Raw genomic sequence first — 13,734 nt, 5'->3', positions numbered from 1 at the left:
ACACACACACACACACACACACACACACACAGGGAAAGTGTGTGGTGTTCCTTTTTCCTCTAAGTGGCATCCAGCTTAAGCCAGGCCCATCTCCAGCTACACTTGATAGCTGAATCCATTTGTTTAACAAGCAATGCTTCATTTTCACCTAATTCTCTCATTCTGAAAATTAACCACATATTGTAGAGGGAAAACATTACTTAACAGATAGTCGTTAGTTCGTTAAATAATGAACATTTCACACAGATTGCCAGTGTCCAATAAGCAACTAACGCGTTATAACTTGAGGAATGGCAAGAAGTCGTATACCAGTTAACACTATAGATAATTGGTTAGGTTACTAACGTTAGCTCATCTGATGTTGTAATGTTAGCTAGCTAACGTTAGCTGTCTGACTTTATTAGCAAGCTAATTTTCACACCGTAAGGTCAATTATTTGATCAGATAAGTTGGCTAATGTTGCTCAACATTTCTCTGGCTAGCTAACAGAGAATTTGATCCAGCGAGCAAGATACTTAACAATTTAAAAAAAAAAAGAATTATTTAACCTTTATTTAACCAGGTAGGCAAGTTGAGAACAAGTTCTCATTTACAATTGCGACCTGGCCAAGATAAAGCAAAGCAGTTCGACGCATACAACAACATAGAGTAAAACAAACATACAGTCAATAATACAGTAGAAAAATAAGTCTATATACAATGTGAGCAAATGAGGTGAGTTAAGGGAGGTAAAGGCAAAAAAAGGCCATGGTGGCAAATTAAATACAATATAACAAGTAAAACACTGGAATGGTAGATTTGTAGTGGAAGAAAGTGCAAAGTAGAAATAATGGGGTGCAAAGGAGCAAAATAAATAAATACAGTAGGGGAAGAGGTAGTTGTTTGGGCTAAATTATAGATGGGCTATGTACAGGTGCAGTGATCTGTGAGCTGCTCTGACAGCTGGTGCTTAAAGCTAGTGAGGGAGATAAGTGTTTCCAGTTTCAAAGATATTTGTAGTTCGTTCCAGTCATTGGCAGCAGAGAACTGGAAGGAGAGACAGCCAAAGGAGGAATTGGCTTTGGGGGTGACCAGAGAGATATACCTGCTGGAGCGTGTGCTACAGGTGGGTGCTGCTATGGTGACCAGTGAGCTGAGATAAGGGGGGACTTTACCTAGCAGGGTCTTGTAGATGACCTGGAGCCATGATTTCCCCCAAACTTTCCAAATGCCAGTAGTTTTTCGGTTACAGCTCATAAAGTATGTTTCATCCCCTTCTCACCCCGTGTCCGTGGTCAGGCTTCTCGCCTAACGTTACCTCTTCGTTATCGTTCAGGGGACGCGCTGCTGTAACTGGCAAGCTGCCTTTCCAGAGCGCGCGCTGATGCTCTAACTAGCAAATTGGTTCTATTCTTCATTGTCGCGTGCTGCGCTGCATTCTGTTGTTATGTAAACGATTGGCTGAGCCTTGGATACAGCCAGTATTGCTCCAAACGTGCATCACTCGTTCGCCTACAGACAGTAGTGACTTTTCTCATCTGATCTACACGAATCACGTAGGTCACCTATTTTGGATTCAAAACGGCGAATTTCCCCCGAAAGGTGACTAGTTTGCATCCCTGCTTGAGGATTCGGGTATTTTCTGTATACTGCGGAGCTAATTTCTTGTGACAAATGTTTTTTGTTTTTAAAGGTGCGACTGGATCTAGGGTATTATGCAAGGTTAAATGTAGATCCTCGGTTGGGTGGTTAACTGATTTTTGTACTCCGACGTTCTTTGGTAGGTGGAGGGAGTTTGGAAGGGCATCTAGGAATCTTTGGGTTGTCTGAGAATTTATAGCGTGGCATTTTATAATCCTTGGTTGGGTCTGAGCAGATTATTTGTTGCAATTACAAATGTAATAAAATGGTGATCCGATAGTCCAGGATTATGAGGAAAAACATTTTTATCCACAATATTTATTCCACCGGACAAAACTAAATTCAAGGTATGACTGGCAAAGCGTAGCTCCGGAGAAATGTTAGACAAAACCCATGATGGCTCCAAAAGCCTTTTGGAGTGGGTCTGTGGACCTTTCCATGTGAATATTGAAGTCACCAAAAATTGGAATATTATCTGCTGTGACTACAAGGTCTGATAGGAATTCAGAGAACTCAGTGATGAACACTGTATACAGCCCAGGAGGCCTGTAAACAGTAGCTATAAAAAGTGATTGATTAGGCTACGAGAGACATACTTGTTACTGATGCATGTGATATGTATATACGGCCTACAAGACCATTTGATCAGACCCCCTGAGTCAATTCATAAATACATTTTTTTATAAAAAAAGCTCTAGACGTCGTTTTTCCACAATTTTTTTTATTTTAAAACGCCTCCTTTACGAAATCTTGTTTGGATGGGGAAAATGTTATGCTAGCAAGTTTTGTGGTGAGAGATCTTATCGCAAAAGAAACTGAAGCCTCATTCGGAAGGAGAATTTGTAAGGGTGTCTCCTTGCCACTGCGGAGTTGCTAGCACCAGACAAAGTTAAATTGTTCCAAAGTGTCAGTTTGTCTCGAAGAATCATCACGGAACGGATAACATGACACAAGGTATCGAAAAATCATTGAAGGACTCCGCAAGAAATTTAGTTTTTCTCTTTGGCATGTGATGAAACGACTGACATAACAAATACCGCCCAATTTGCCATTTTTGTGTGTGGGATTACCGCTGAGTTTGACACAAGGGAGGAATTGCTGTCTTTGGAAGCCATGCATGGCACCACCAGAGGTGAGGACTTGTTTGAGAGACTTGTCTCAGCTATGAGCAAATTTGAGCTACAGTTTGAAAAATTAAGTGACCTTACTACAGATGGAGCACCAGCCGTGGTTGGCTCGAAAAAGGGGTTAACTGCATTAGTGAAAAAAATGTTGTCTCAGTCTTGATCCAAGTGATTTAATTGTATGCAACTGCATCATACATCAAGAAAGCCTGTCTGCACAGTCCCTGAAGCCGAACGACGCAATGGAAACTGTAGTGTCGACCATCAATTTTATCAAAAGCAAAGGGCTGAACAACCGCCATTTTAGGGAGCTATTGAGTGATCTTGAATCGGAGTATGGTGATCTGGTTTACCACTGTGAGGTGCGATGGTTGAGCTGTGGAAACATGCTCGCGCGATTTTACGGACTGACGGATGAAGTAAAACTATTCATGGAGATGAGTGAAAACAATCTCACGGAACTGAGTGATGACAAGTGCATGTGTGATTTGGCCTTCATGGTGGACATAACCAAGTATCTGTCTGACTTGAACGTCAAGCTCCAAGGGCTGAACCAGCTTCTCAACGATCTGCTGTCAAACAGGAAATCATTCAACTCGAAATTAAAGCTGTGGCAAGTCCAACTAGAAAGGGGTAACACAGTGCATTTTCCTACTCTGCAAGGACAAGAGCCTGAGATGACGTCGGAATATGCCGGTGAGTGTGGAAAGCATTCGAAGCCATTTTGTGAGCGGTTTAAGGGTGTGAAGAGTAAACAGCTGGAGTTGAACATATTTGCAACCACATTTAACGTCGAACCAGCGGGAGTGCCAGTTGGCCTACAACATGAAGTCATTGAGCTGCAAAGCAATGATGAGCTCAAAGCCAGGTACAACAACCTTCCTCTCCTTGAGTTCTACAAAATGTACGTTAGCGCTGAGCATTTTCCTTTTCTGAGGAGGCATGCACTTACATTTGCATTTGTGTTGGGGACGACCTACTACTGTGAGCAGTTTTTTTCCAAACTGACTCTTGCAAAGACTCGATTCCGCTCAAGACTGACTGACACAAACCTAGAAAACTAGCTGCAAGTAGCATCATCTTCACTGCCAGCTGACATCAAACGCCTCGTCAAAGATAAGCAGTTTCAGCCATCGCGTTAGGGGTGAGTTTGAACAAGTAATCATAATAACAACAACACTATTTACAATACTAATTAGGGTTGCAAAGGGTCAGAAACTTTCCGGTAAATTTCTAGAATTTTTCTGGAAATATTCCATGGGTAGGTAAGCCCAGGAATTTGGGAAATTTTGCTTAAATTCATCAAAAAAGCTGGCTTATAACAGTCAACCTTTTTTGTGGGATACAATTTTAGGTCTTGTGGCATATTCTGGTTAAACTATCCCCAATTCTATGGAATTGCAACCCTCTGCATGCACAGTGCATTCTTTCATCACATGTGCAGTGAACTCTTCCATCACATGTACAGCTGATTCTCAAGATCTTGCACACTAATGAGATGCTATTGAGCCCACACTACTACATTGAATGAGCCAAGGACTACATGCTTTCTGGTAAGGTTTGATTACAATACTGGGTGGGGTGAATATATTTTATAGGACATACATGATTTTTTTGTTAACTAGTACATAGTAGCCTACAGCAAAGTGTGTTTACATCATTTCTAACTTGTTAACAATTTCTGCTACTTCGTTTTTGCTACCATGTGGGTTTTAGCTTGCTTGAGCCAGCTAACTGAGAAGTGTTAATTCACCTGTTTCCATACATGTTTCATTTTAAAACATGTATCTTACAAAGGAGTTGTTTAATCTAACTGCTTAACTATTTATCTGTTCATGGATTTGTATTTGTAGTTTTTTTACTAATTGTTTTCTAATCTTTACAGGAAAATGCCAAGGGCACTATCTGATGTGCGGAGACATTTCACTGCAGCTAATGTAGAAGGAAAAGCTGTGTACATTTGCAAATACTGTGCCAAATCATATGTGAAAAATGCAACAAAGATGCTGAATCATCTGGCCAAGTGCATAAGGTTCCCTCAGCGCTCAAAACAAGCAGCCTTTGACAAAAGTCCCTCTACTTCTATTCGAGGTGAAATTGATGAATCAGACACCTTATCGATAGCAACAGCTCATGGTCCTCCTGGAATCAGACGTTTTTTTGACTTAATGGAGGAACGTAGTTAGTGAAATGCTGATGAATGTCTTGCCACGAGCTGTGTATGCAACTGGTTCACCTCTGATGCTCAAATCAAATGTATTTATATAGCCCTTCTTACATCAGCTGATATCTCAAAGTGCTGTACAGAAACCCAGCCTAAAACCCCAAACAGCAAGCAATGCAGGTGTAGAAGCACGGTGGCTAGGAAAAACTCCCTAGAAAGGCCAAAACCTAGGAAGAAACCTAGAGAGGAACCAGGCTATGAGGGGTGGCCAGTCCTCTTCTGGCTGTGCCGGGTCGAGATTATAACAGAACATGGCCAAGATGTTCAAATGTTCATAAATGACCAGCATGGTCAAATAATAATAATCACAGTAGTTGTCGAGGGTGCAACAGGTCAGCACCTCAGGAGTAAATGTCAGTTGGCTTTTCATAGCTGATTATTGAGAGTATCTCTACCGCTCCTGCTGTCTCTAGAGAGTTGAAAACAGCAGGTCTGGGACAGGTAGCACGTCCGGTGAACAGGTCAGGGTTCCATAGCCGCAGGCAGAACAGTTGAAACTGGAGCAGCAGCACGGCCAGGTGGACTGGGGACAGCAAGGAGACATCATGCCAGGTAGTCCTGAGGCATGGTCCTAGGTCAGCACCTCAGGAGTAAATGTCAGTTGGCTTTTCATAGCTGATTATTGAGAGTATCTCTACCGCTCCTGCTGTCTCTAGAGAGTTGAAAACAGCAGGTCTGGGACAGGTAGCACGTCCGGTGAACAGGTCAGGGTTCCATAGCCGCAGGCAGAACAGTTGAAACTGGAGCAGCAGCACGGCCAGGTGGACTGGGGACAGCAAGGAGACATCATGCCAGGTAGTCCTGAGGCATGGTCCTAGGGCTCAGGTCCTCCGAGAGAGAGAAAGAAAGAAAGAGAGAAAGAGAGAATTAGAGAGAGCATACTTAAATTCACACAGGACACTGGATAAGACAGGAGAAATACTCCAGATATAACAGACTGACCCTAGCCCCCCGACACAAACTACTGCAGCATAAATAATGGAGGCTGAGACAGGAGGGATCAGGAGACACTTTGGCCCCATCCGATGATAACCCCGGACAGGGCCAAACAGGCAGGATATAACCCCACCCACTTTGCCAAAGCACAGCCCCCACACCACTAGAGGAGTATCTTCAACCACAAACTTACCATCCTGAGGTGAAGAGGTGAAGAGATTTCTGAATGTTCTTCACCCAGCATACACCCCTCCAACCAGACATGCTTTATCTACTCATTTGCTGGATGCATAGTTCAATAGAGTTCAAGTGAAGGTCAAGCATAGAGAAAGCAGACTGCATTGCAATCATCTCTGATGGGAATAATTAATAATTAACTACGTGATCTCCACCCCTCAACCAGTATTCTACAAGTGCACAAACACAAGGGACAACAGACACACCAGTCTCTACACTGCAGATGAGCTGAAGGCAGTCATCAATGACCTTGGACCACAGAAGTTATTTGCACTGGTGACAATGCTGCGAACATGAAGGCTGCTTGGTCTAAAGTGGAGGAGTCCTACCCTCACATCACACCCATTGGCTGTGCTGCTCATGCATTGAATCTGCTCCTCAAGGACATCATTGCACTGAAAACAATGGATACACTCTACAAGAGAACCAAGGAAATGGTTAGGTATGTGAAGGGTCATCAAGTTATAGCAGCAATCTACCTTGGCCTGGATGAGGCCAAGGTTCTTGGCAGTCTGGCGAAGTACACTTCCAAGCAAGGGCTTTGGGATGGAGATGCAATATGGCAGTCGTGCCAACATATCTCATCAGCCACCTGTTGGAAGGGACTTTGTGGATCTGAGGCTCTTTCCCCTGTTGCCTCCATCATCCTCCAAATCCCACCAACATCAGCTGCCTCAGAGCGCAACTGGTCCTTGTTCGGGAACACACACTGACCAATACAAGGGTTGAAAAATTGGTGGCCATCCGGGCAAATTTGAGGCTTTTTGAGCCTGACAACGAGCCATCCTCAACAAGGTTGGAAAGTGACAGTGAAGATGAGGCCTCAGAGTCTGATGTTCCAGAGGTGGACATTGAGGAGACCCAGGGAGAAGACATAGAAGCCTGAGAGGAAGACAACCAAAGCTTTAATTTATAGACTATCATTTTACAGATGTTGAAAAGTTTTTGGGAGATGCAATGGATCATTGAGGATCATTCAATATTCTCTATCTTTTGTTGTTGTCACGTCCTGGCCAGTATAAGGGTTAATTAGTATTGTAGTTTGGTCAGGACGTGGCAGAGGGTATTTGTTTTATGTGGTACTGGGTGTTGTATGAGTTAGGAGGGCATTTGATTTAGTATTCCGGGGTTTTGGGCACTGGGTGAGTTTCATGAATTCTATGTTGAGTCTAGTGTGTCTGTTTCTATGTTTGGATTCATTGGGGTTGGGACTCTCAATTGAAGGCAGGTGTTGTCTATTTGCCTTTGATTGAGAGTCCCATATATGTGGGTGTGTTTGTGTTTGTCTTTTGTGGGAGATTGTTCTGTGTTAGCCTTGTGCCATGCAGACTGTCAGTAAATCGTTCGTTTTCTTGTTTGTGGTTTTTGTATTCGTTTTGGAGTGAATAAATGTTCCAAAATGAACAACCGCATGCCAGCTGCGTTTTGGTCTACCTTAACCGACGACAACCGTGACAGAATCACCCACCAACTATGGACCAAGCAGCAGAGGAAGGAGCAGAGGGACTTCGAGTTGGACTGGCGGGAGAAGTGGACCTGGGAGGAAGTTCTAGACGGGGCCGGACCTTGGCACCAGGCTGGGGATTATCGCCGCCCGCAGTGGGAAATTGAGGCAGCCAAGGCAGAGAGGCGGAGGTACGAGGCCATGGACGCGCTGAGGGAGAAGCACGAGAGGCACCCCCAATAATTTTTGGGGGGGCACACGGGGAGTTTGGCTAGGCATAGGAAGAGCCGGAAGCCAGCTACCCGTGGTTATATGGAGGAGCGTATGGGGTGGAGAGCGCTGTTTCGCTGAGAAGCGCACTCTCACCCATACGCACGCACAGTCCGGTGCGAGTTATTCCAGCCCCTAGCAGGTGCCGTGCTAGAGCGGGCATCCAGCCTGGTAGGAGGATGCCTGCGCAGCGCATCTGGTCGCCGGTACGCCTCCGAGGACCAGGCTACCCAACTCCCGCTCTACGCACGGCTACCATCAGGCCCCTGCACAGCCCAGTCTGCCCTGTACGAGCACCCCGCTCGTACAGGGTTACTAGTTCCATCCAGCCAAGGCGAGTTGTGCAGGAGGTAAGATCTAGACCGTCTGTGCGCCTCCATAGCCCTGGGTTTCCAGCTCCTGTCTCTCGTGCGGACCCGGAAGTGCGTCAACCCAGTCCGACTCGTCCTGTTCCCGCTCCCCGCACTAGCCTTCAAGTGCGTAAACCCAGCCCCGCCAGTCAACAGTCGTCGGAGCTGCCCGCCAGTCAACAGTCGTCGGGACTGCCCAGACTGTCCCGAGTTGCCAGACTGCCCAGAACTGCCGGAGTGGCCAGACTGCCTTGAACTGCCGGAGTGGCCAGACTGCCCTGAACTGCCGGAGTGGCCAGACTGCCCAGACTGTCCCGAGTTGCCAGACTGCCCAGACTGTCCCGAGTTGCCAGACTGCCCAGACTGTCCCGAGTTGCCAGACTGCCCAGACTGTCCCGAGTTGCCAGACTGCCCAGACTGTCCCGAGTTGCCAGACTGCCCAGACTGTCCCGAGTTGCCAGACTGCCCAGACTGTCCCGAGTTGCCAGACTGCCCAGACTGTCCCGAGCTGCCAGACTGCACCGAGCTGCCAGACTGGCCAGACTGCCCCGAACTGCCAGAGTGGTCCGACTGCCTGGAACGGCCAGAACCGGAGCCACCTCCTGATATAGGTGGGTTGGGGAGGGGGGGTGTAGCACAGTGCCGTCGTTGACGGCAGCCACCCTCCCTTCCCTCCCTTTAGTAAGGGGGAATTTTTTTGTTGTTGTTGTTGTTGTTGTTGTTGTTTGGGGTTGTTGTTTTTTTGTTTTTAAGGTGCTTCCGGGGTTAGCACCTTTAAGGGGGGGGTACTGTCACGTCCTGGCCAGTATAAGGGTTAATTAGTATTGTAGTTTGGTCAGGACGTGGCAGAGGGTATTTGTTTTATGTGGTTCTGGGTGTTGTATGAGTAAGGAGGGCATTTGATTTAGTATTCCGGGGTTTTGGGCACTGGGTGAGTTTCATGAATTCTATGTTGAGTCTAGTGTGTCTGTTTCTATGTTTGGATTCATTGGGGTTGGGACTCTCAATTGAAGGCAGGTGTTGTCTATTTCCCTTTGATTGAGAGTCCCATATATGTGGGTGTGTTTGTTTGTCTTTTGTGGGAGATTGATCTGTGTTAGCCTTGTGCCATGCAGACTGTCAGTAAATCGTTCGTTTTCTTGTTCGTTGTTTTTGTATTCATTTTGGAGTGAATAAATGAACAACCGCATGCCTGCTGCGTTTTGGTCTTCCATCACCGACGACAACTGTGACAGTTGTTCAGTGAAATCATCCCATGTGAAGAGTCAACTTATTTAATTAAAGTTCAATTTGTAACATGTTTTTTTCTATTGGAAAGATTTAATCATTTGCAATTATGTCTACTTATGATAAAGTAAAATGTTTATGTTTCTGTCTCCGTATGGTAAATATATCCAATGCAAAAAACATTACATTTAAATGGTATTAATATTAATTTGCATATATTCCCGTTAATTCCCATATATTCCCTTAATTCCAACAGAAAGTTTCCACATCTGAATATTCCCCAAAATGTGCAATCCTAATACTAATATTTATTTAAATAGGACTAGCACTTTTCTAAATACTCAAGGACACATGAAACATAAAAAAGTCATATTTAAGCTATAAAACCAATGTCAGTGATTAAAGTCACATAAAAAAAAGAATAAAGCAGAAAATAGTCAATTTTAATAATATGGCCCCAAATGCATTTATAAATATCCAAATGGCCCTTGATGGGAAAAAGGTTCCCCACCCCTGATCTAAAGTCACAACAACAAATAATCATCATCAATCTTTACATTCATTATTTACCATTATAATTAAACTGTAATTGTACCCGAGTAGGCTGGAACAGGGCCGGCCATCTTTCTTTGAAGGCACTCACAACAAGGCTCTGCACAACATTTTGTCTTCTATGTGACAAGGTCTTGGCCATTTTTTCACTCACACTATTGCTGATGTCTCATTTTTGTACTTCGCTCTATTCGCTCCTTCTCTACTGTCTTCTGTCTCACCAATGGGATGGGGCAGGCGATAATTTACCTCTGCAGTCTTCCTCTTTTTTACCTTCTTGGCCGTAGTTCTTTCGTCTGTTGGTTTTCTCTTGATAGAGTTCACATCAAGCTCTGGGCATCTGATTACTCAGATGGAAGCAGGTATTCCATGGGGGCAAAACAAGCTTCTGAATATCAGGGTTCTCCAACATGACCCGCAGTTTGGCAGACATTTCCGTTGTGTAAAGAAGGCGTGTTTGATATCATATTGGCAATTTTCAATAAAAAAATGTGTATCTGTATCCCATTCAATCACAAGTAAAGTGCTGCTTAATATTTAAATATTATTAAATATTATTTTGAAAACACGTCCAAGACTCCTTACAAACATTTAAATTATATGCAAAATATAGATCTAAAACAGTTGTATGACCACTGTAGAGTGTTTCAACCCAAGGTGTTGTATATTGGGTGGAATATATCTTCAGGGTGATATCAAAAGTTTAAATGCATGGCTTATAAAGTGAACATATTGAAATTATGTCAGTTAATATTAAAATAATTTTAACTAATACGGTGTGGGCATATGTGACGCTTCAGGATGACCATGCGCTTTTCCCCAAAAGCGTATGCTGCTAATGGGTAGATGTCTTCCAAGTCCTTTTGATCAAGGACTTTAACCTTCCTTATGGATTCCAGTTGAAAAGGTGCTCATTGTACTACTGTCACGTCCTGACCATAGAGAGCTCTTCTTTCCTATGGTAGAGTAGGTCAGGGTGTGACTGGGGGGTTAGTCTAGTTTATTATTTCTATGTGGGGTTCTAGGTTTGTTTTTCTATGTTGGGGATTGTGTATGATTCCCAATTAGAGGCAGCTGGTAATCGTTGTCTCTAATTGGAGATCATACTTAAGTAGCATGTTTTCCTCCTGTGGGTTATGGGATATTGTATTTTGTCGTTTCTTTTATTCTTTATTGTTTTTGTATGTTGCTTAGTTTCACTTTATATTAAAGATGTGGAACGCTTCTCACGCTGCGCCTTGGTCCGATTATTCCAACGAACGTGACAACTACGCATTCTGACACTTGACAATAAAAGCTGTTTGCCATGAACAATGATCATTAGAATTATTTCTACAAAGTACCATTGCAGGAAATTGTGTTTGCCAACTGAACACATCTCACCTGGAAATTGTATTTGCACTACTTCCTTTATGCCATCCTTTAACACTTCTAAAGCCATTGTGGACAAAGTGGGAAGATTTGACAACATCTGTGATATACAGATAGTGTGCATGCATTATTTGTTGTTTAGCTGCAAGGGACAGTAACATTTTTGATACCTCTTGGTTTGTCGAACAATGTTTAGCTTCAAAGTGCATAGTCCACAAAGCTGTAAGGGGTCAAACTGCCTTTAGTTGTGGGTAGTGTTCAATTAAATTATGCTTTGGGATTAGTCTTTCCTGAGGGAAAACCTTCCAAGAATCTATGCCTGTACTCAGATATCTTTGTGTCAAGGTACCAAATAGTCCCCTCTGTGTGAAGGGGGCAATCAGTTCAACAATATCTATAAGTTCCAATATTATCTGCCATGATGGTTCACCAACAGGTATTTTTGTTCCTATTATGAATGTATGCAGACACAAGCATCAGTTTTCATGAGTGTTTCCTGCAATGGTCCTTCGAGTGGAAAAGTTCAGTGGAACTGATTGTGGGCAGTCCGTTTTATCACTCCACTTATAGGGGAACTGTTTGATTAGATTGTTAAGTTAAATATTTCTTCTTGATTAAAACATTTAAGCACAATGCCAATTCCAGAGCCAAGTCTACAGTACCTCAAAAAGTAATGAAGCACATCTGGTGGATAGCCAGACAACGTGAAAATACAGTATTTCAGTTTTTCAGTTATTAACGCACATTACCTTTTCACACCGTAACAATGTGTTAAAGTGGGATTTTCCAAAGTTGTTTCAACATGTTCAGAATGTTGCTGTTTTGTTCTTAATTCCTTTACCTGGAGGTCAGAAAGCTCCCCCAAACAAAAACTGCAGATATGTGATGCACAAAAACTTTCCTCAAATCCACCAATGGAGTCGGCTCGAAGATTATCTGCTGTCACGCTAAAAACAGTCCCCTTAAGGATCTTTCCCAGCACAGGAATAAAAAGTCCTTCCTCTAATTGTGCAAGGTTTTTTAAAAGTGGCTCTAGCACCTTCCCATATCCATATTTCTTCACATCAACAGCCTTGGCAGACATTGGCTAAGTAAATAGATGCCAGTGTAGAGCTAAACTGTGAGGGCACATTCGCCCATTTTGGAGGGTTGTTCCAAGCGGATTGCACACTTCAAAGTCATCAACATAGAGAAGTAAAGAAAGGGTTAGTTCATCTCCTGATAAATACTTAGAGAACCTTTAAAAGCTTTCTCCTGAAAATCCTTATTGCTTAAGACTTGTAACAGCGACTGCAAAACAGGAACATACTGGAAGTTTCTTCATTCCTTTGCATCAAGTATATATTCGACAAGCTAAACTACAGAAAGGTTTTTCTTAAAAAAATTCCTTTCTCTTGTATGGTGTGGCAAGGGGTCCATCCGCCCCCAAAACTGAGTTTATGGGGTTTGTCTCACAGACGTCTTTAACCAAATCTGAGATTATGGAATCATCAACAACACAGCCATGTTTCCTTAAACAGGAATTAACAAAGTTGTATATGACTGGACCTGACACTGAGCATGATGGCGCCGACAGAGAGGGTTGCCTCGCTTTAAGTCCTTTGGAAACTTTGCAGTATTTTGTTTTTTTATGTATTATTTCTTACATTGTTAGCCCAGAAAATCTTAAATGTTATCACATACAGCCTGGAAGAACTATTGGATATCAGAGCAACGTCAACTTACCAGCATTACGACCAGGAATACGACTTTCCCGAAGCGGATCCTTTGTCCGTACCACCCAGGGCATTTGAACTGATTCCAGAGGCTGACCCAAAACAATGCTTCCGGAGAAGAGGTACACGGAGCGGTCTTCTGGTCAGACTTTGGAGGCATGCACACCACCCACCGCTTCCACTCTCTAGATAACAAGGTAGATGAAATTAGGGCAATGGTTGCTTTCCAGAGAGACATCAGTGATTGTAACATACTCTATTTCACGGAAACTTGGCTCTCTCGGGATATCGGTACAGCCACCTGGATTCTTTGTCCGTCGCGCCGACAGGAATAAACATCTCTCCCTGGGAAGAAGACGGGCGGGGGTGTATGTTTCATGATTAATAACTCACGGTGTAATTGTAACAGCAAACAGGAACTCAAGTCTTTTTGTTCACCTGACAGAATTCCTCACAATTAAATGCCGACCGTATTATCTCCCAAGAGAATTCTCTTCGGTTATTGTCACAGCTGTGTATATCCCCCCTGAAGCCGATACCACAACGGCCCTCAAGGAACTTCACTGGACTTTATGCAAACTGGAAACCATATATCCTGATCTTGAAATTGGCGCCAGAGAACAAGGCTGACGTTTTACGTATTCCTAACAAATTGTATTTTGTT

The sequence above is a fragment of the Salmo trutta genome, chromosome 21 (assembly GCF_901001165.1).
Source record: "Salmo trutta chromosome 21, fSalTru1.1, whole genome shotgun sequence".
In the NCBI taxonomy this organism is placed as follows: Eukaryota; Metazoa; Chordata; class Actinopteri; order Salmoniformes; family Salmonidae; genus Salmo; species Salmo trutta.
This window is presented reverse-complemented; position numbering follows the sequence as displayed.